The 21,338-nt window shown below is 42.5% G+C and overlaps 11 non-coding genes across 11 annotated transcripts; all 11 read left to right on the top strand.

Annotated features, from left to right (window-relative positions):
* Positions 1-789: 789 nt before the first annotated feature.
* On the top strand, positions 790-862 carry trnaa-agc. The gene has a single exon. It is a non-coding gene; the product is annotated as a tRNA-Ala (tRNA).
* A 1,168-nt stretch (positions 863-2,030) lies between these two features.
* Positions 2,031-2,103, top strand: trnaa-agc. The gene has a single exon. It is a non-coding gene; the product is annotated as a tRNA-Ala (tRNA).
* A 2,423-nt stretch (positions 2,104-4,526) lies between these two features.
* trnaa-agc lies at positions 4,527-4,599 on the top strand. Its single transcript has one exon. It is a non-coding gene; the product is annotated as a tRNA-Ala (tRNA).
* Positions 4,600-10,760: 6,161 nt separating this feature from the next.
* trnaa-agc lies at positions 10,761-10,833 on the top strand. Its single transcript has one exon. It is a non-coding gene; the product is annotated as a tRNA-Ala (tRNA).
* A 3,665-nt stretch (positions 10,834-14,498) lies between these two features.
* Positions 14,499-14,571, top strand: trnaa-agc. The gene has a single exon. It is a non-coding gene; the product is annotated as a tRNA-Ala (tRNA).
* Positions 14,572-15,740: 1,169 nt separating this feature from the next.
* Positions 15,741-15,813, top strand: trnaa-agc. Its single transcript has one exon. It is a non-coding gene; the product is annotated as a tRNA-Ala (tRNA).
* A 239-nt stretch (positions 15,814-16,052) lies between these two features.
* trnaa-agc lies at positions 16,053-16,125 on the top strand. Its single transcript has one exon. It is a non-coding gene; the product is annotated as a tRNA-Ala (tRNA).
* Positions 16,126-16,956: 831 nt separating this feature from the next.
* On the top strand, positions 16,957-17,029 carry trnaa-agc. Its single transcript has one exon. It is a non-coding gene; the product is annotated as a tRNA-Ala (tRNA).
* Positions 17,030-18,794: 1,765 nt separating this feature from the next.
* On the top strand, positions 18,795-18,867 carry trnaa-agc. The gene has a single exon. It is a non-coding gene; the product is annotated as a tRNA-Ala (tRNA).
* Positions 18,868-20,029: 1,162 nt separating this feature from the next.
* Positions 20,030-20,102, top strand: trnaa-agc. Its single transcript has one exon. It is a non-coding gene; the product is annotated as a tRNA-Ala (tRNA).
* A 239-nt stretch (positions 20,103-20,341) lies between these two features.
* Positions 20,342-20,414, top strand: trnaa-agc. The gene has a single exon. It is a non-coding gene; the product is annotated as a tRNA-Ala (tRNA).
* Positions 20,415-21,338: the final 924 nt, after the last annotated feature.

Here is a 21,338-nt window from a genome sequence, read left to right as displayed (position 1 = left end):
ACCACTGGGTTTACTGCAGTCACTACTTCAACCTTTACTGAACTACCATGAAAAATACTTTTAGACAGATGAAGCAAGCATACTTTTAAAAAAAGTATCCTTTCTTATGGACGAGGGATTTGGCAGTGAGGACATTGAGATTTCATACTTCTTGTTGAAGGAACAGGGGGATTAGCTCAAATGGTAGAGCGCTCGTTTAGCATGTGAGTGGTGGCGGGAACTATGCCTGCATCCACCAAATATTTAGTTTAGTTCAATCAGCACACATTGTTGTTGTAGCTCTGGATACTAACCCAACAATACAACTATTTCCACCACTGGGCTTACTGCAGTCACTACTTCAACCTTTACTGAACTACCATGAAAAAAACTTTTAGACAGCTGAAGCAAGCATACTTTAAAAAAAGTTTCCTTTCTAATGGACGAGGGATTTGGCAGTGCGGTCATTGAGATTTCATACTTCTTGTTGAAGGAACAGGGGGATTAGCTCAAATGGTAGAGCGCTCGCTTAGCATGTGAGAGGGAGTGGGATTGATGCCTGCATCCTCCAACTATTTAGTTTGGTTCAATCAGCACACATTGTTGTTGTAGCTCTGGATACTAACCCAACAATACAACTATTTCCACCACTGGGCTTACTGCAGTCACTACTTCAACCTTTACTGAAGTACCATGAAAAATACTTTTAGACAGCTGAAGCAAGCATACTTTTTAAAAATGATCCTTTCTTATGGACGAGGGATTTGGCAGTGCGGTCATTGAGATTTCATACTTTTGATTGGAGCTGCAGGGGGATTAGCTCAAATGGTAGAGCGCTCGCTTAGCATGCGAGAGGTAGCGGGATCGATGCCCGCATCCTCCAACTATTTAGTTTGGTTCAATCAGCACACATTGTTGTTGTAGCTCTGGATACTAACTCAACAATACAACTATTCCCACCACTGGGCTTACTGCAGTCACTACTTCAACCTTTACTGAAGTACCATAAAAAATACTTTTAGACAGCAGAAGCAAGCATACTTTTAAAAAAGTATCCTTTCTTATGGACGAGGGATTTGTCAGTGCGGTCATTGAGATTTCATACTTCTTGTTGAAGGAACAGGGGGATTAGCTCAAATAGTAGAGCGCTTGCTTAGCATGCGAGAGGTAGCGGGATCGATGCCCGCATTCTCCAACTATTTAGTTTGGTTCAATCATTGTTGTTGTAGCTCTGGATACTAACCCAACAATACAACTATTTCCACCACTGGGCTTACTGCAGTCACTACCTCAAACTTTACTGAACTACCATGAAAAATACTTTTAGACAGCTGAAGCAAGCATAATTTTTAAAAAGTATCCTTTCTTATGGACGAGGGATTTGGCAGTGCGGTCATTGAGATTTCATACTTCTGATTGGAGCTGCAGGGGGATTAGCTCTAATGGTAGAGCGCTCGCTTAGCATGCGAGAGGTAGTGTGATCGATACCCGCATCCACCAAATATTTAGTTTAGTTCAATCAGCACACATTGTTGTTGTAGCTCTGGATACTAACCCAACAATACAACTATTTCCACCACTGGGCTTACTGCAGTCACTACCTCAACCTTTACTGAACTACCATGAAAAATACTTTTAGACAGCTGAAGCAAGCAAACCTTTCAAAAATTATCCTATCTTATGGACGAGGGATTTGGCAGTGCGGTCATTGAGATTTCATACTTCTTGTTGAGGTGCAGGGGGGTTAGCTCAAATAGTAGAGTGCTTGCTTTGCATGCGAGAGGTAGTGGGATCGATGCCCGCATCCTCCAACTATTTAGTTTGGTTCAATCATGCATACATTGTTGTTGTTGCTCTGGATACTAACCCAACAATACAACTATTTCCACCACTGGGCTCACTGCAGTCTCTACTTCAACCTTTACTGAACTACCATGAAAAACACTTTTAGACAGCTGAAGCAAGCATACTTTAAAAAAAGTATCCTTTCTTATGGACGAGGGATTTGGCAGTGCGGTCATTGAGATTTCATACTTCTGATTGGATCTGCAGGGGGATTAGCTCAAATGGTAGAGCGCTCGCTTAGCATGCGAGAGGTAGCGGGATCGATGCCCGCATCCTCCAACTATTTTGTTTGGTTCAATCAGCACACATTGTTGTTGTAGCTCTGGATACTAACCCAACAATACAACTATTTCCACACTGGGCTTACTGCAGTCACTACTTCAACCTTTACTGAACTAGCATGAAAAATACTTTTAGACAGCTGAAGCAAGCATACTTTTTAAAAATTATCCTTTCTTATGGACGAGGGATTTGGCAGTGCGGTCATTGAGATTTCATACTTCTGATTGGAGCTGCAGGGGGATTAGCTCAAATGGTAGAGCGCTCGCTTAGCATGCGAGAGGTAGCGGGATCGATGCCTGCATCCTCAAACTATTTAGTTTGGTTCAATCAGCACACATTGTTGTTGTAGCTCTGGATACTAACCCAACAAAAAAAACTATTTCCACCACTGGGCTTACTGCAGTCCCTACTTCAACCTTTACTGAACTACCATGAAAAATACTTTTAGACAGATGAAGCAAGCATACTTTTAAAAAAAGTATCCTTTCTTATGGACGAGGGATTTGGCAGGGAGGACATTGAGATTTCATACTTCTTGTTGGAGGCACAGGGGGATTAGCTCAAATGGTAGAGCGCTCGCTTAGCATGTGAGATGTGGCGGTATCGATGCCTGCATTCTCCAACTATTTAGTTTGGTTCAATCAGCACACATTGTTGTTGTAGCTCTGGATACTAACCCAACAATACAACTATTTCCACCACTGGGCTTACTGCAGTCACTACTTCAACCTTTACTGAACTACCATGAAAAATATTTTAGACAGCTGAAGCAAGCATACTTTTTAAAAAGTATCCTTTCTTATGGACGAGGGATTTGGCAGTGCGGTCATTGAGATTTCATACTTCTTGTTGGAGGCGCAGGGGATTAGCTCAAATGGTAGAGCGCTCGCTTAGCATGTGAGAGGTAGCGGGATCGATGCCTGCATCCTCCAACTATTTAGTTTGGTTCAATCAGCACACATTGTTGTTGTAGCTCTGGATACTAACCCAACAATACAACTATTTCCACCACTGGGCTTACTGCAGTCACTACTTCAACCTTTACTGAACTACCATGAAAAATACTTTTAGACAGCTGAAGCAAGCATACTTTTAAAAAAGTATCCTTTCTTATGGACGAGGGATTTGGCAGTGCAGTCATTGAGATTTCATACTTCTTGTTGGAGGCGCAGGGGGATTAGCTCAAATGGTAGAGCGCTCGCTTAGCATGTGAGAGGTAGCGGGATCGATGCCTGCATCCTCCAACTATTTAGTTTGTTCAATCAGCACACATTGTTGTTGTAGCTCTGGATACTAACCCAACAATACAACTATTTCCACCACTGGGCTTACTGCAGTCACTACTTCAACCTTTACTGAACTACCATGAAAAATACTTTTAGACAGCTGAAGCAAGCATACTTTTTAAAAAATTATCCTTTCTTATGGACGAGGGATTTGGCAGTGCGGTCATTGAGATTTCATACTTCTTGTTGGAGGCACAGGGGGATTAGCTCAAATGGTAGAGTGCTCGCTTAGCATGTGAGAGGTAGTGGGATTGATGCCTGCATCCTCCAACTATTTAGTTTGGTTCAATCAGCACACATTGTTGTTGTAGCTCTGGATACTAACCCAACAATACAACTATTTCCACCACTGGGCTTACTGCAGTCACTACTTCAACCTTTACTGAACTACCATGAAAAATACTTTTAGACAGCTGAAGCAAGCATACTTTTTAAAAAAGTATCCTTTCTTATGGACGAGGGATTTGGCAGTGCGGTCATTGAGATTTCATACTTCTTGTTGGAGGCACAGGGGATTAGCTCAAATGTAGAGTGCTCGCTTAGCATGTGAGAGGTAGTGGGATTGATGCCTGCATCCTCCAACTATTTAGTTTGGTTCAATCAGCACACATTGTTGTTGTAGCTCTGGATACTAACCCAACAATACAACTATTTCCACCACTGGGCTTACTGCAGTCACTACTTCAACCTTTACTGAACTACCATGAAAAATACTTTTAGACAGCTGAAGCAAGCATACTTTTTAAAAAAATTATCCTTTCTTATGGACGAGGGATTTGGCAGTGCGGTCATTGAGATTTCATACTTCTTGTTGGAGGCACAGGGGGATTAGCTCAAATGGTAGAGCGCTCGCTTAGCATATGAGAGGTAGCGGGATCGATGCCTGCATCCTCCAACTATTTAGTTTGGTTCAATCAGCACACATTGTTGTTGTAGCTCTGGATACTAACCCAACAATACAACTATTTCCACCACTGGGCTTACTGCAGTCACTACTTCAACCTTTACTGAACTACCATGAAAAATACTTTTAGACAGCTGAAGCAAGCATACTTTTTAAAAAAGTATCCTTTCTTATGGACGAGGGATTTGGCAGTGCGGTCATTGAGATTTCATACTTTTGATTGGAGCGCAGGGGGATTAGCTCAAATGGTAGAGCGCTCGCTTAGCATGTGAGAGGTAGCGGGATCGATGCCCGCATCCTCCAACTATTTAGTTTGGTTCAATCAGCACACATTGTTGTTGTAGCTCTGGATACTAACCCAACAATACAACTATTTCCACCACTGGGCTTACTGCAGTCACTACTTCAACCTTTACTGAACTACCATGAAAAATACTTTTAGACAGCTGAAGCAAGCATACTTTAAAAAAGTATCCTTTCTTATGGACGAGGGATTTGGCAGTGCGGTCATTGAGATTTCATACTTCTTGTTGGAGGCACAGGGGGATTAGCTCAAATGGTAGAGTGCTCGCTTAGCATGTGAGAGGTAGTGGGATGATGCCTGCATCCTCCAACTATTTAGTTTGGTTCAATCAGCACACATTGTTGTTGTTGTAGCTCTGGATACTAACCCAACAATACAACTATTTCCACCACTGGGCTTACTGCAGTCACTACTTCAACCTTTACTGAACTACCATGAAAAATACTTTTAGACAGCTGAAGCAAGCATACTTTTAAAAAAGTATCCTTTCTTATGGACGAGGGATTTGGCAGTGCGGTCATTGAGATTTCATACTTCTTGTTGGAGGCGCAGGGGGATTAGCTCAAATGGTAGAGCGCTCGCTTAGCATGTGAGAGGTAGCGGGATCGATGCCTGCATCCTCCAACTATTTAGTTTGGTTCAATCAGCACACATTGTTGTTGTAGCTCTGGATACTAACCCAACAATACAACTATTTCCACCACTGGGCTTACTGCAGTCACTACTTCAACCTTTACTGAACTACCATGAAAAATACTTTTAGACAGCTGAAGCAAGCATACTTTTTAAAAAAGTATCCTTTCTTATGGACGAGGGATTTGGCAGTGCGGTCATTGAGATTTCATACTTCTTGTTGGAGGCGCAGGGGGATTAGCTCAAATGGTAGAGTGCTCGCTTAGCATGTGAGAGGTAGTGGGATCGATGCCTGCATCCTCCAACTATTTAGTTTGGTTCAATCAGCACACATTGTTGTTGTAGCTCTGGATACTAACCCAACAATACAACTATTTCCACCACTGGGCTTACTGCAGTCACTACTTCAACCTTTACTGAACTACCATGAAAAATACTTTTAGACAGCTGAAGCAAGCATACTTTTTAAAAAGTATCCTTTCTTATGGACGAGGGATTTGGCAGTGCGGTCATTGAGATTTCATACTTCTTGTTGGAGGCACAGGGGGATTAGCTCAAATGGTAGAGTGCTCGCTTAGCATGTGAGAGGTAGTGGGATCGATGCCCGCATCCTCCAACTATTTAGTTTGGTTCAATCATCCACACATTGTTGTTGTAGCTCTGGATACTAACCCAACAATACAACTATTTCCACCACTGGGCTTACTGCAGTCACTACTTCAACCTTTACTGAACTACCATGAAAAATACTTTTAGACAGCTGAAGCAAGCATACTTTTTAAAAAAGTATCCTTTCTTATGGACGAGGGATTTGGCAGTGCGGTCATTGAGATTTCATACTTCTTGTTGGAGGCACAGGGGGATTAGCTCAAATGGTAGAGTGCTCGCTTAGCATGTGAGAGGTAGTTGGATCGATGCCCTGCATCCTCCAACTATTTAGTTTGGTTCAATCAGCACACATTGTTGTTGTAGCTCTGGATACTAACCCAACAATACAACTATTTCCACCACTGGGCTTACTGCAGTCACTACTTCAACCTTTACTGAACTACCATGAAAAATACTTTTAGACAGCTGAAGCAAGCATACTTTTAAAAAAGTATCCTTTCTTATGGACGAGGGATTTGGCAGTGCGGTCATTGAGATTTCATACTTCTTGTTGGAGGCCGCAGGGGATTAGCTCAAATGGTAGAGCGCTCGCTTAGCATGTGAGAGGTAGCGGGATCGATGCCTGCATCCTCCAACTATTTAGTTTGGTTCAATCAGCACACATTGTTGTTGTAGCTCTGGATACTAACCCAACAATACAACTATTTCCACCACTGGGCTTACTGCAGTCACTACTTCAACCTTTACTGAACTACCATGAAAAATACTTTTAGACAGCTGAAGCAAGCATACTTTTAAAAAAGTATCCTTTCTTATGGACGAGGGATTTGGCAGTGCGGTCATTGAGATTTCATACTTCTTGTTGGAGGCACAGGGGGATTAGCTCAAATGGTAGAGTGCTGCTTAGCATGTGAGAGGTAGTGGGATTGATGCCTGCATCCTCCAACTATTTAGTTTGGTTCAATCAGCACACATTGTTGTTGTAGCTCTGGATACTAACCCAACAATACAACTATTTCCACCACTGGGCTTACTGCAGTCACTACTTCAACCTTTACTGAACTACCATGAAAAATACTTTTAGACAGCTGAAGCAAGCATACTTTAAAAAAGTATCCTTTCTTATGGACGAGGGATTTGGCAGTGCGGTCATTGAGATTTCATACTTCTTGTTGGAGGCACAGGGGATTAGCTCAAATGGTAGAGCGCGCTTAGCATGTGAGAGGTAGTGGATCGATGCCTGCATCCTCCAACTATTTAGTTTGGTTCAATCAGCACACATTGTTGTTGTAGCTCTGGATACTAACCCAACAATACAACTATTTCCACCACTGGGCTTACTGCAGTCACTACTTCAACCTTTACTGAACTACCATGAAAAATACTTTTAGACAGCTGAAGCAAGCATACTTTTAAAAAAGTATCCTTTCTTATGGACGAGGGATTTGGCAGTGCGGTCATTGAGATTTCATACTTCTTGTTGGAGGCGCAGGGGATTAGCTCAAATGGTAGAGCGCTTGCTTAGCATGTGAGAGGTAGCGGGGATCGATGCCTGCATCCTCCAACTATTTAGTTTGGTTCAATCAGCACACATTGTTGTTGTAGCTCTGGATACTAACCCAACAATACAACTATTTCCACCACTGGGCTTACTGCAGTCACTACTTCAACCTTTACTGAACTACCATGAAAAATACTTTTAGACAGCTGAAGCAAGCATACTTTTAAAAAAGTATCCTTTCTTATGGACGAGGGATTTGGCAGTGCGGTCATTGAGATTTCATACTTCTTGTTGAAGGAACAGGGGGATTAGCTCAAATGGTAGAGTGCTCGCTTAGCATGTGAGAGGTAGTGGGATCGATGCCTGCATCCTCCAAATATTTAGTTTAGTTCAATCAGCACACATTGTTGTTGTAGCTCTGGATACTAACCCAACAATACAACTATTTCCACCACTGGGCTTACTGCAGTCACTACTTCAACCTTTACTGAACTACCATGAAAAATACTTTTAGACAGCTGAAGCAAGCATACTTTTTAAAAATTATCCTTTCTTATGGACGAGGGATTTGGCAGTGCGGTCTTAGAGATTTCATACTTCTTGTTAGAGGCACAGGGGATTAGCTCAAATGGTAGAGTGCTCGCTTAGCATGTGAGAGGTAGTGGGATTGATGCCTGCATCCTCCAACTATTTAGTTTGGTTCAATCAGCACACATTGTTGTTGTAGCTCTGGATACTAACCCAACAATACAACTATTTCCACCACTGGGCTTACTGCAGTCACTACTTCAACCTTTACTGAACTACCATGAAAAATACTTTTAGACAGCTGAAGCAAGCATACTTTAAAAAAGTATCCTTTCTTATGGACGAGGGATTTGGCAGTGCGGTCATTGAGATTTCATACTTCTTGTTGGAAGGCACAGGGGGATTAGCTCAAATGGTAGAGCGCTCACTTAGCATATGATAGGTAGTTGGATCGATGCCTACATCCTCCAACTATTTAGTTTGGTTCAATCAGCACACATTGTTGTTGTAGCTCTGGATACTAACCCAACAATACAACTATTTCCACCACTGGGCTTACTGCAGTCACTACTTCAACCTTTACTGAACTACCATGAAAAATACTTTTAGACAGCTGAAGCAAGCATACTTTTAAAAAAGTATCCTTTCTTATGGACGAGGGATTTGGCAGTGCGGTCATTGAGATTTCATACTTCTTGTTGGAGGCAGGGGGATTAGCTCAAATGGTAGAGCGCTCGCTTAGCATGTGAGAGGTAGCAGGATCGATGCCCGCATCCTCCAACTATTTAGTTTGGTTCAATCATTGCACACATTGTTGTTGTAGCTCTGGATACTAACCCAACAATACAACTATTTCCACCACTGGGCTTACTGCAGTCACTACTTCAACCTTTACTGAACTACCATGAAAAATACTTTTAGACAGCTGAAGCTTTTTAAAAAAGTATCCTTTCTTATGGACGAGGGATTTGGCAGTGCGGTCATTGAGATTTCATACTTCTTGTTGAAGGAACAGGGGGATTAGCTCAAATGGTAGAGTGCTCGCTTAGCATGTGAGAGGGAGCGGGATTGATGCCTGCATCCTCCAACTATTTAGTTTGGTTCAATCAGCACACATTGTTGTTGTAGCTCTGGATACTAACCCAACAATACAACTATTTCCACCACTGGGCTTACTGCAGTCACTACTTCAACCTTTACTGAACTACCATGAAAAATACTTTTAGACAGCTGAAGCAAGCATACTTTTTAAAAAAAAAGTATCCTTTCTTATGGACGAGGGATTTGGCAGTGCGGTCATTGAGATTTCATACTTCTTGTTGAGGCTGCAGGGGGATTAGCTCAAATGGTAGAGCGCTCGCTTAGCATGTGAGAGGTAGCGGGATCGATGCCTGCATCCTCCAACTATTTAGTTTGGTTCAATCAGCACACATTGTTGTTGTAGCTCTGGATACTAACCCAACAATACAACTATTTCCACCACTGGGCTTACTGCAGTCACTACTTCAACCTTTACTGAACTACCATGAAAAATACTTTTAGACAGCTGAAGCAAGCATACTTTAAAAAAAGTATCCTTTCTTATGGACGAGGGATTTGGCAGTGCGGTCATTGAGATTTCATACTTCTTGTTGGAGGCACAGGGGGATTAGCTCAAATGGTAGAGCGCTCGCTTAGCATGTGAGAGGTAGCGGGATCGATGCCTGCATCCTCCAACTATTTAGTTTGGTTCAATCAGCACACATTGTTGTTGTAGCTCTGGATACTAACCCAACAATACAACTATTTCCACCACTGGGCTTACTGCAGTCACTACTTCAACCTTTACTGAACTACCATGAAAAATACTTTTAGACAGCTGAAGCAAGCATACTTTAAAAAAAGTATCCTTTCTTATGGACGAGGGATTTGGCAGTGCGGTCATTGAGATTTCATACTTCTTGTTGGAGGCACAGGGGGATTAGCTCAAATGGTAGAGTGCTCGCTTAGCATGTGAGAGGTAGCGGGATCGATGCCTGCATCCTCCAACTATTTAGTTTGGTTCAATCAGCACACATTGTTGTTGTAGCTCTGGATACTAACCCAACAATACAACTATTTCCACCACTGGGCTTACTGCAGTCACTACTTCAACCTTTACTGAACTACCATGAAAAATACTTTTAGACAGCTGAAGCAAGCATACTTTTAAAAAAGTATCCTTTCTTATGGACGAGGGATTTGGCAGTGCGGTCATTGAGATTTCATACTTCTTGTTGGAGGCACAGGGGATTAGCTCAAATGGTAGAGCGCTCGCTTAGCATGTGAGAGGTAGGGATCGATGCCTGCATCCTCCAACTATTAGTTTGGTTCAATCAGCACACATTGTTGTTGTAGCTCTGGATACTAACCCAACAATACAACTATTTCCACCACTGGGGGCTTACTGCAGTCACTACTTCAACCTTTACTGAACTACCATGAAAAATACTTTTAGACAGCTGAAGCAAGCATACTTTTAAAAAAGTATCCTTTCTTATGGACGAGGGATTTGGCAGTGCGGTCATTGAGATTTCATACTTCTTGTTGGAGGCACAGGGGGATTAGCTCAAATGGTAGAGTGCTTCGCTTAGCATGTGAGAGGTAGTGGGATTGATGCCTGCATCCTCCAACTATTTAGTTTGGTTCAATCAGCACACATTGTTGTTGTAGCTCTGGATACTAACCCAACAATACAACTATTTCCACCACTGGGCTTACTGCAGTCACTACTTCAACCTTTACTGAACTACCATGAAAAATACTTTTAGACAGCTGAAGCAAGCATACTTTTAAAAAAGTATCCTTTCTTATGGACGAGGGATTTGGCAGTGCGGTCATTGAGATTTCATACTTCTTGTTGGAGGAACAGGGGGATTAGCTCAAATGGTAGAGCGCTCGCTTAGCATGTGAGAGGTAGCGGGATCGATGCCCGCATCCTCCAACTATTTAGTTTGGTTCAATCAGCACACATTGTTGTTGTAGCTCTGGATACTAACCCAACAATACAACTATTTCCACCACTGGGCTTACTGCAGGCACTACTTCAACCTTTACTGAACTACCATGAAAAATACTTTTAGACAGATGAAGCAAGTATACTTTAAAAAAAGTATCCTTTCTTATGGACGAGGGATTTGGCAGTGCGGTCATTGAGATTTCATACTTCTTGTTGAAGGAACAGGGGGATTAGCTCAAATGGTAGAGTGCTTGCTTAGCATGTGAGAGGTAGTGGGATCGATGCCTGCATCCTCCAAATATTTAGTTTAGTTCAATCAGCACACATTGTTGTTGTAGCTCTGGATACTAACCCAACAATACAACTATTTCCACCACTGGGCTTACTGCAGTCACTACTTCAACCTTTACTGAACTACCATGAAAAATACTTTTAGACAGCTGAAGCAAGCATACTTTTAAAAAAAAGTATCCTTTCTTATGGACGAGGGATTTGGCAGTGCGGTCATTGAGATTTCATACTTCTTGTTGGAGGCACAGGGGGATTAGCTCAAATGGTAGAGTGCTCGCTTAGCATGTGAGAGGTAGTGGGATTGATGCCTGCATCCTCCAACTATTTAGTTTGGTTCAATCAGCACACATTGTTGTTGTAGCTCTGGATACTAACCCAACAATACAACTATTTCCACCACTGGGCTTACTGCAGTCACTACTTCAACCTTTACTGAACTACCATGAAAAATACTTTTAGACAGCTGAAGCAAGCATACTTTTAAAAAAGTATCCTTTCTTATGGACGAGGGATTTGGCAGTGCGGTCATTGAGATTTCATACTTCTTGTTGGAAGCACAGGGGGATTAGCTCAAATGGTAGAGCGCTCACTTAGCATATGATAGGTAGTTGGATCGATGCCTACATCCTCCAACTATTTAGTTTGGTTCAATCAGCACACATTGTTGTTGTAGCTCTGGATACTAACCCAACAATACAACTATTTCCACCACTGGGCTTACTGCAGTCACTACTTCAACCTTTACTGAACTACCATGAAAAATACTTTTAGACAGCTGAAGCAAGCATACTTTTAAAAAAGTATCCTTTCTTATGGACGAGGGATTTGGCAGTGCGGTCATTGAGATTTCATACTTCTTGTTGGAGGCACAGGGGGATTAGCTCAAATGGTAGAGCGCTTGCTTAGCATGTGAGAGGTAGCGGGATCGATGCCCGCATCCTCCAACTATTTAGTTTGGTTCAATCAGCACACATTGTTGTTGTAGCTCTGGATACTAACCCAACAATACAACTATTTCCACCACTGGGCTTACTGCAGTCACTACTTCAACCTTTACTGAACTACCATGAAAAATACTTTTAGACAGCTGAAGCAAGCATACTTTTTAAAAAAGTATCCTTTCTTATGGACGAGGGATTTGGCAGTGCGGTCATTGAGATTTCATACTTCTTGTTGGAGGAACAGGGGGATTAGCTCAAATGGTAGAGTGCTCGCTTAGCATGTGAGAGGTAGTGGGATCGATGCCTGCATCCTCCAACTATTTAGTTTGGTTCAATCAGCACACATTGTTGTTGTAGCTCTGGATACTAACCCAACAATACAACTATTTCCACCACTGGGCTTACTGCAGTCACTACTTCAACCTTTACTGAACTACCATGAAAAATACTTTTAGACAGCTGAAGCAAGCATACTTTTAAAAAAAATTATCCTTTCTTATGGACGAGGGATTTGGCAGTGCGGTCATTGAGATTTCATACTTCTTGTTGGAGGCACAGGGGGATTAGCTCAAATGGTAGAGTGCTCGCTTAGCATGTGAGAGGTAGTGGGATTGATGCCTGCATCCTCCAACTATTTAGTTTGGTTCAATCAGCACACATTGTTGTTGTAGCTCTGGATACTAACCCAACAATACAACTATTTCCACCACTGGGCTTACTGCAGTCTACACTACTTCAACCTTTACTGAACTACCATGAAAAATACTTTTAGACAGCTGAAGCAAGCATACTTTTAAAAAGTATCCTTTCTTATGGACGAGGGATTTGGCAGTGCGGTCATTGAGATTTCATACTTCTTGTTGGAAGGCACAGGGGGATTAGCTCAAATGGTAGAGCGCTCGCTTAGCATATGAGAGGTAGCGGGATCGATGCCTGCATCCTCCAACTATTTAGTTTGGTTCAATCAGCACACATTGTTGTTGTAGCTCTGGATACTAACCCAACAATACAACTATTTCCACCACTGGGCTTACTGCAGTCACTACTTCAACCTTTACTGAACTACCATGAAAAATACTTTTAGACAGCTGAAGCAAGCATACTTTAAAAAAGTATCCTTTCTTATGGACGAGGGATTTGGCAGTGCGGTCATTGAGATTTCATACTTCTTGTTGGAGGCACAGGGGGATTAGCTCAAATGTTAGAGCGCTCGCTTAGCATGAGAGAGGTAGGGATCGATGCCCGCATCCTCCAACTATTTAGTTTGGTTCAATCATTGTTGTTGTAGCTCTGGATACTAACCCAACAATACAACTATTTCCACCACTGTGCTTACTGCAGTCACTACTTCAACCTTTACTGAACTACCATGAAAAATACTTTTAGACAGCTGAAGCATACTTTTTAAAAAAGTATCCTTTCTTATGGACGAGGGATTTGGCAGTGCGGTCATTGAGATTTCATACTTCTTGTTGAAGGAACAGGGGGATTAGCTCAAATGGTAGAGTGCTCGCTTAGCATGTGAGAGGTAGCGGGATTGATGCCTGCATCCTCCAACTATTTAGTTTGGTTCAATCAGCACACATTGTTGTTGTAGCTCTGGATACTAACCCAACAATACAACTATTTCCACCACTGGGCTTACTGCAGTCACTACTTCAACCTTTACTGAACTACCATGAAAAATACTTTTAGACAGCTGAAGCAAGCATACTTTTTAAAAAGTATCCTTTCTTATGGACGAGGGATTTGGCAGTGCGGTCATTGAGATTTCATACTTCTTGTTGGAGGCACAGGGGGATTAGCTCAAATGGTAGAGCGCTCGCTTAGCATGTGAGAGGTAGCGGGATCGATGCCTGCATCCTCCAACTATTTAGTTTGGTTCAATCAGCACACATTGTTGTTGTAGCTCTGGATACTAACCCAACAATACAACTATTTCCACCACTGGGCTTACTGCAGTCACTACTTCAACCTTTACTGAACTACCATGAAAAATACTTTTAGACAGCTGAAGCAAGCATACTTTTAAAAAAGTATCCTTTCTTATGGACGAGGGATTTGGCAGTGCGGTCATTGAGATTTCATACTTCTTGTTGGAGGCAGGGGGATTAGCTCAAATGGTAGAGCGCTCGCTTAGCATGTGAGAGGTAGCGGGATCGATGCCTGCATCCTCCAACTATTTAGTTTGGTTCAATCAGCACACATTGTTGTTGTAGCTCTGGATACTAACCCAACAATACAACTATTTCCACCACTGGGCTTACTGCAGTCACTACTTCAACCTTTACTGAACTACCATGAAAAATACTTTTAGACAGCTGAAGCAAGCATACTTTTTAAAAAAGTATCCTTTCTTATGGACGAGGGATTTGGCAGTGCGGTCATTGAGATTTCATACTTCTTGTTGGAGGCACAGGGGGATTAGCTCAAATGGTAGAGCGCTCGCTTAGCATGTGAGAGGTAGCGGGATCGATGCCCGCATCCTCCAACTATTTAGTTTGGTTCAATCAGCACACATTGTTGTTGTAGCTCTGGATACTAACCCAACAATACAACTATTTCCACCACTGGGCTTACTGCAGTCACTACTTCAACCTTTACTGAACTACCATGAAAAATACTTTTAGACAGCTGAAGCAAGCATACTTTAAAAAGTATCCTTTCTTATGGACGAGGGATTTGGCAGTGCGGTCATTGAGATTTCATACTTCTTGTTGGGAACAGGGGATTAGCTCAAATGGTAGAGCGCGCGCTTATGAGAGAGGTAGCAGGGATGATGCCTGCATCCTCCAACTATTTAGTTTGGTTCAATCAGCACACATTGTTGTTGTAGCTCTGGATACTAACCCAACAATACAACTATTTCCACCACTGGGCTTACTGCAGTCACTACTTCAACCTTTACTGAACTACCATGAAAAATACTTTTAGACAGCTGAAGCAAGCATACTTTTAAAAAAGTATCCTTTCTTATGGACGAGGGATTTGGCAGTGCGGTCATTGAGATTTCATACTTCTTGTTGGAGGCACAGGGGGATTAGCTCAAATGGTAGAGCGCTCGCTTAGCATGTGAGAGGTAGCGGGATCGATGCCTGCATCCTCCAACTATTTAGTTTGGTTCAATCAGTTCAATCATTGTTGTTGTAGCTCTGGATACTAACCCAACAATACAACTATTTCCACCACTGGGCTTACTGCAGTCACTACTTCAACCTTTACTGAACTACCATGAAAAATACTTTTAGACAGCTGAAGCAAGCATACTTTTAAAAAAAGTATCCTTTCTTAGGGACGAGGGATTTGGCAGTGCGGTCATTGAGATTTCATACTTCTTGTTGAAGGAACAGGGGATTAGCTCAAATGGTAGAGCGCTCGCTTAGCATGTGAGAGGTGGCGGGATGGATGCCTGCATCCTCCAACTATTTAGTTTGGTTCAATCAGCACACATTGTTGTTGTAGCTCTGGATACTAACCCAACAATACAACTATTTCCACCACTGGGCTTACTGCAGTCACTACTTCAACCTTTACTGAACTACCATGAAAAATACTTTTAGACAGCTGAAGCAAGCATACTTTTAAAAAATTATCCTTTCTTATGGACGAGGGATTTGGCAGTGCGGTCATTGAGATTTCATACTTCTTGTTGGAGGTGCAGGGGGATTAGCTCAAATGGTAGAGCGCTCGCTTAGCATGTGAGAGGTAGCGGGATCGATGCCCGCATCCTCCAACTATTTAGTTTGGTTCAATCAGCACACATTGTTGTTGTAGCTCTGGATACTAACCCAACAATACAACTATTTCCACCACTGGGCTTACTGCAGTCACTACTTCAACCTTTACTGAACTACCATGAAAAATACTTTTAGACAGCTGAAGCAAGCATACTTTAAAAAAAGTATCCTTTCTTATGGACGAGGGATTTGGCAGTGCGGTCATTGAGATTTCATACTTCTTGTTGGAGGCGCAGGGGGATTAGCTCAAATGGTAGAGCGCTCGCTTAGCATGTGAGAGGTAGCGGGATCGATGCCCGCATCCTCCAACTATTTAGTTTGGTTCAATCAGCACACATTGTTGTTGTAGCTCTGGATACTAACCCAACAATACAACTATTTCCACCACTGGGCTTACTGCAGTCACTACTTCAACCTTTACTGAACTACCATGAAAAATACTTTTAGACAGCTGAAGCTTTTTAAAAAAGTATCCTTTCTTATGGACGAGGGATTTGGCAGTGCGGTCATTGAGATTTCATACTTCTTGTTGGAGGCAGGGGGATTAGCTCAAATGGTAGAGCGCTCGCTTAGCATGAGAGAGGTAGCGGATTCGATACCCGCATCCTCCAACTATTTAGTTTGGTTCAATCATTGTTGTTGTAGCTCTGGATACTAACCCAACAATACAACTATTTCCACCACTGGGCTTACTGCAGTCACTACTTCAACCTTTACTGAACTACCATGAAAAATACTTTTAGACAGCTGAAGCAAGTATCCTTTCTTATGGACGAGGGATTTGGCAGTGCGGTCATTGAGATTTCATACTTCTTGTTGAAGGAACAGGGGGATTAGCTCAAATGGTAGAGCGCTCGCTTAGCATGTGAGAGGTAGCGGGATCGATGCCTGCATCCTCCAACTATTTAGTTTGGTTCAATCAGCACACATTGTTGTTGTAGCTCTGGATACTAACCCAACAATACAACTATTTCCACCACTGGGCTTACTGCAGTCACTACTTCAACCTTTACTGAACTACCATGAAAAATACTTTTAGACAGCTGAAGCAAGCATACTTTTAAAAAAGTATCCTTTCTTATGGACGAGGGATTTGGCAGTGCGGTCATTGAGATTTCATACTTCTTGTTGGAGGCGCAGGGGGATTAGCTCAAATGGTAGAGCGCTCGCTTAGCATGCGAGAGGTAGCGGGATCGATGCCCGCATCCTCCAACTATTTAGTTTGGTTCAATCATTGTTGTTGTAGCTCTGGATACTAACCCAACAATACAACTATTTCCACCACTGGGCTTACTGCAGTCACTACTTCAACCTTTACTGAACTACCATGAAAAATACTTTTAGACAGCTGAAGCAAGCTTTTAAAAAAGTATCCTTTCTTATGGACGAGGGATTTGGCAGTGCGGTCATTGAGATTTCATACTTCTTGTTGAAGGAACAGGGGGATTAGCTCAAATGGTAGAGCGCTCGCTTAGCATGTGAGAGGTAGCGGGATTGATGCCTGCATCCTCCAACTATTTAGTTTGGTTCAATCAGCACACATTGTTGTTGTAGCTCTGGATACTAACCCAACAATACAACTATTTCCACCACTGGCTTACTGCAGTCACTACTTCAACCTTTACTGAACTACCATGAAAAATACTTTTAGACAGCTGAAGCATGCATACTTTAAAAAAGTATCCTTTCTTATGGACGAGGGATTTGGCAGTGCGGTCATTGAGATTTCATACTTCTTGTTGGAGGCGCAGGGGGATTAGCTCAAATGGTAGAGCGCTCGCTTAGCATGTGAGAGGTAGCGGGATCGATGCCTGCATCCTCCAACTATTTAGTTTGGTTCAATCAGCACACATTGTTGTTGTAGCTCTGGATACTAACCCAACAATACAACTATTTCCACCACTGGGCTTACTGCAGTCACTACTTCAACCTTTACTGAACTACCATGAAAAATACTTTTAGACAGCTGAAGCAAGCATACTTTTTAAAAAAGTATCCTTTCTTATGGACGAGGGATTTGGCAGTGCGGTCATTGAGATTTCATACTTTCTTGTTGGAGGCAGGGGATTAGCTCAAATGGTAGAGCGCTCGCTGCATGTGAGAGGTAGCGGGATCGATGCCTGCATCCTCCAACTATTTAGTTTGGTTCAATCAGCACACATTGTTGTTGTAGCTCTGGATACTAACCCAACAATACAACTATTTCCACCACTGGGCTTACTGCAGTCACTACTTCAACCTTTACTGAACTACCATGAAAAATACTTTTAGACAGCTGAAGCAAGCATACTTTTTAAAAAGTATCCTTTCTTATGGACGAGGGATTTGGCAGTGCGGTCATTGAGATTTCATACTTCTTGTTGGAGGCAGGGGGATTAGCTCAAATGGTAGAGCGCTCGCTTAGCATGTGAGAGGTAGCGGGATCGATGCCTGCATCCTCCAACTATTTAGTTTGGTTCAATCAGCACACATTGTTGTTGTAGCTCTGGATACTAACCCAACAATACAACTATTTCCACCACTGGGCTTACTGCAGTCACTACTTCAACCTTTACTGAACTACCATGAAAAATACTTTTAGACAGCTGAAGCAAGTACCTTTCTTATGGACGAGGGATTTGGCAGTGCGGTCATTGAGATTTCATACTTCTTGTTGGAGGAACAGGGGGATTAGCTCAAATGGTAGAGCGCTCGCTTAGCATGTGAGAGGTAGCGGGATTGATGCCCGCATCCTCCAACTATTTAGTTTGGTTCAATCAGCACACATTGTTGTTGTAGCTCTGGATACTAACCCAACAATACAACTATTTCCACCACTGGGCTTACTGCAGTCACTACTTCAACCTTTACTGAACTACCATGAAAAATACTTTTAGACAGCTGAAGCAAGCATACTTTTTAAAAAATTATCCTTTCTTATGGACGAGGGATTTGGCAGTGCGGTCATTGAGATTTCATACTTCTTGTTGGAGGCACAGGGGGATTAGCTCAAATGGTAGAGCGCTCGCTTAGCATGTGAGAGGTAGCGGGATCGATGCCCGCATCCTCCAACTATTTAGTTTGGTTCAATCAGCACACATTGTTGTTGTAGCTCTGGATACTAACCCAACAATACAACTATTTCCACCACTGGGCTTACTGCAGTCACTACTTCAACCTTTACTGAACTACCATGAAAAATACTTTTAGACAGCTGAAGCAAGCATACTTTTTAAAAAAGTATCCTTTCTTATGGACGAGGGATTTGGCAGTGCGGTCATTGAGATTTCATACTTCTTGTTGGAGGCACGGGGGGATTAGCTCAAATGGTAGAGCGCTCGCTTAGCATGAGAGAGGTAGCGGATTCGATACCCGCATCCTCCAACTATTTAGTTTGGTTCAATCAGCACACATTGTTGTTGTAGCTCTGGATACTAACCCAACAATACAACTATTTCCACCACTGGGCTTACTGCAGTCACTACTTCAACCTTTACTGAACTACCATGAAAAATACTTTTAGACAGCTGAAGCAAGTATCCTTTCTTATGGACGAGGGATTTGGCAGTGCGGTCATTGAGATTTCATACTTCTTGTTGGAGGAACAGGGGGATTAGCTCAAATGGTAGAGCGCTCGCTTAGCATGTGAGAGGTAGCGGGATCGATGCCTGCATCCTCCAACTATTTAGTTTGGTTCAATCAGCACACATTGTTGTTGTAGCTCTGGATACTAACCCAACAATACAACTATTTCCACCACTGGGCTTACTGCAGTCACTACTTCAACCTTTACTGAACTACCATGAAAAATACTTTTAGACAGCTGAAGCAAGCATACTTTTTAAAAAATTATCCTTTCTTATGGACGAGGGATTTGGCAGTGCGGTCATTGAGATTTCATACTTCTTGTTGGAGGAACAGGGGGATTAGCTCAAATGGTAGAGCGCTCGCTTAGCATGTGAGAGGTAGCGGGATTGATGCCTGCATCCTCCAACTATTTAGTTTGGTTCAATCAGCACACATTGTTGTTGTAGCTCTGGATACTAACCCAACAATACAACTATTTCCACCACTGGGCTTACTGCAGTCACTACTTCAACCTTTACTGAACTACCATGAAAAATACTTTTAGACAGCTGAAGCAAGCATACTTTTTAAAAAATTATCCTTTCTTATGGACGAGGGATTTGGCAGTGCGGTCATTGAGATTTCATACTTCTTGTTGGAGGCGCAGGGGGATTAGCTCAAATGGTAGAGCGCTCGCTTAGCATGTGAGAGGTAGCGGGATCGATGCCCGCATCCTCCAACTATTTAGTTTGGTTCAATCAGCACACATTGTTGTTGTAGCTCTGGATACTAACCCAACAATACAACTATTTCCACCACTGGGCTTACTGCAGTCACTACTTCAACCTTTACTGAACTACCATGAAAAATACTTTTAGACAGCTGAAGCAAGCATACTTTTAAAAAAGTATCCTTTCTTGTGGACGAGGGATTTGGCAGTGCAGTCATTGATATTTCATACTTCTTGTTGGAGGCGCAGGGGGATTAGCTCAAATGGTAGAGCGCTCGCTTAGCATGTGAGAGGTAGCGGGATCGATGCCCGCATCCTCCAAATATTTAATTTGGTTCAATCAGCACACATTGTTGTTGTAGCTCTGGATACTAACCCAACAATACAACTATTTCCACCACCTGGCTTACTGCAGTCACTACTTCAACCTTTACTGAACTACCATGAAAAATACTTTTAGACAGCTGAAGCAAGTATCCTTTCTTAGGGACGAGGGATTTGGCAGTGCGGTCATTGAGATTTCATACTTTTGTTGGAGGCACGGGGGGATTAGCTCAAATGGTAGAGCGCTCGCTTAGCATGAGAGAGGTAGCGGATTTGATACCTGCATCCTCCAACTATTTCGTTTGGTTCAATCATTGTTGTTGTAGCTCTGGATACGAACCCAACAATACAACTATTTCCACCACTGGGCTTACTGCAGTCACTACTTCAACCTTTACTGAACTACCATGAAAAATACTTTTAGACAGCTGAAGCAAGTATCCTTTCTTAGGGACGAGGGATTTGGCAGTGCGGTCATTGAGATTTCATACTTCTCGTTGAAGGAACAGGGGGTTTAGCTCAAATGGTAGAGCGCTCGCTTAGCATGTGAGAGGAGTGGGATTGATGCCTGCATCCTCCAACTATTTAGTTTGGTTCAATCAGCACACATTGTTGTTGTAGCTCTGGATACTAACCCAACAATACAACTATTTCCACCACTGGGCTTACTGCAGTCACTACTTCAACCTTTACTGAACTACCATGAAAAATACTTTTAGACAGCTGAAGCAAGCATACTTTTAAAAAATTATCCTTTCTTATGGACGAGGGATTTGGCAGTGCGGTCATTGAGATTTCATACTTCTTGTTGGAGGTGCAGGGGGATTAGCTCAAATGGTAGAGCGCTCGCTTAGCATGTGAGAGGTATCGGGATCGATGCCCGCATCCTCCAACTATTTAATTTGGTTCAATCAGCACACA

This window comes from Oncorhynchus gorbuscha, unplaced genomic scaffold (assembly GCF_021184085.1).
Source record: "Oncorhynchus gorbuscha isolate QuinsamMale2020 ecotype Even-year unplaced genomic scaffold, OgorEven_v1.0 Un_scaffold_1494, whole genome shotgun sequence".
Lineage (NCBI taxonomy): Eukaryota > Metazoa > Chordata > Actinopteri > Salmoniformes > Salmonidae > Oncorhynchus > Oncorhynchus gorbuscha.
The sequence above is the reverse complement of the archived record's forward strand: the minus strand, read 5'-3'. Positions and strand labels throughout refer to the sequence as shown.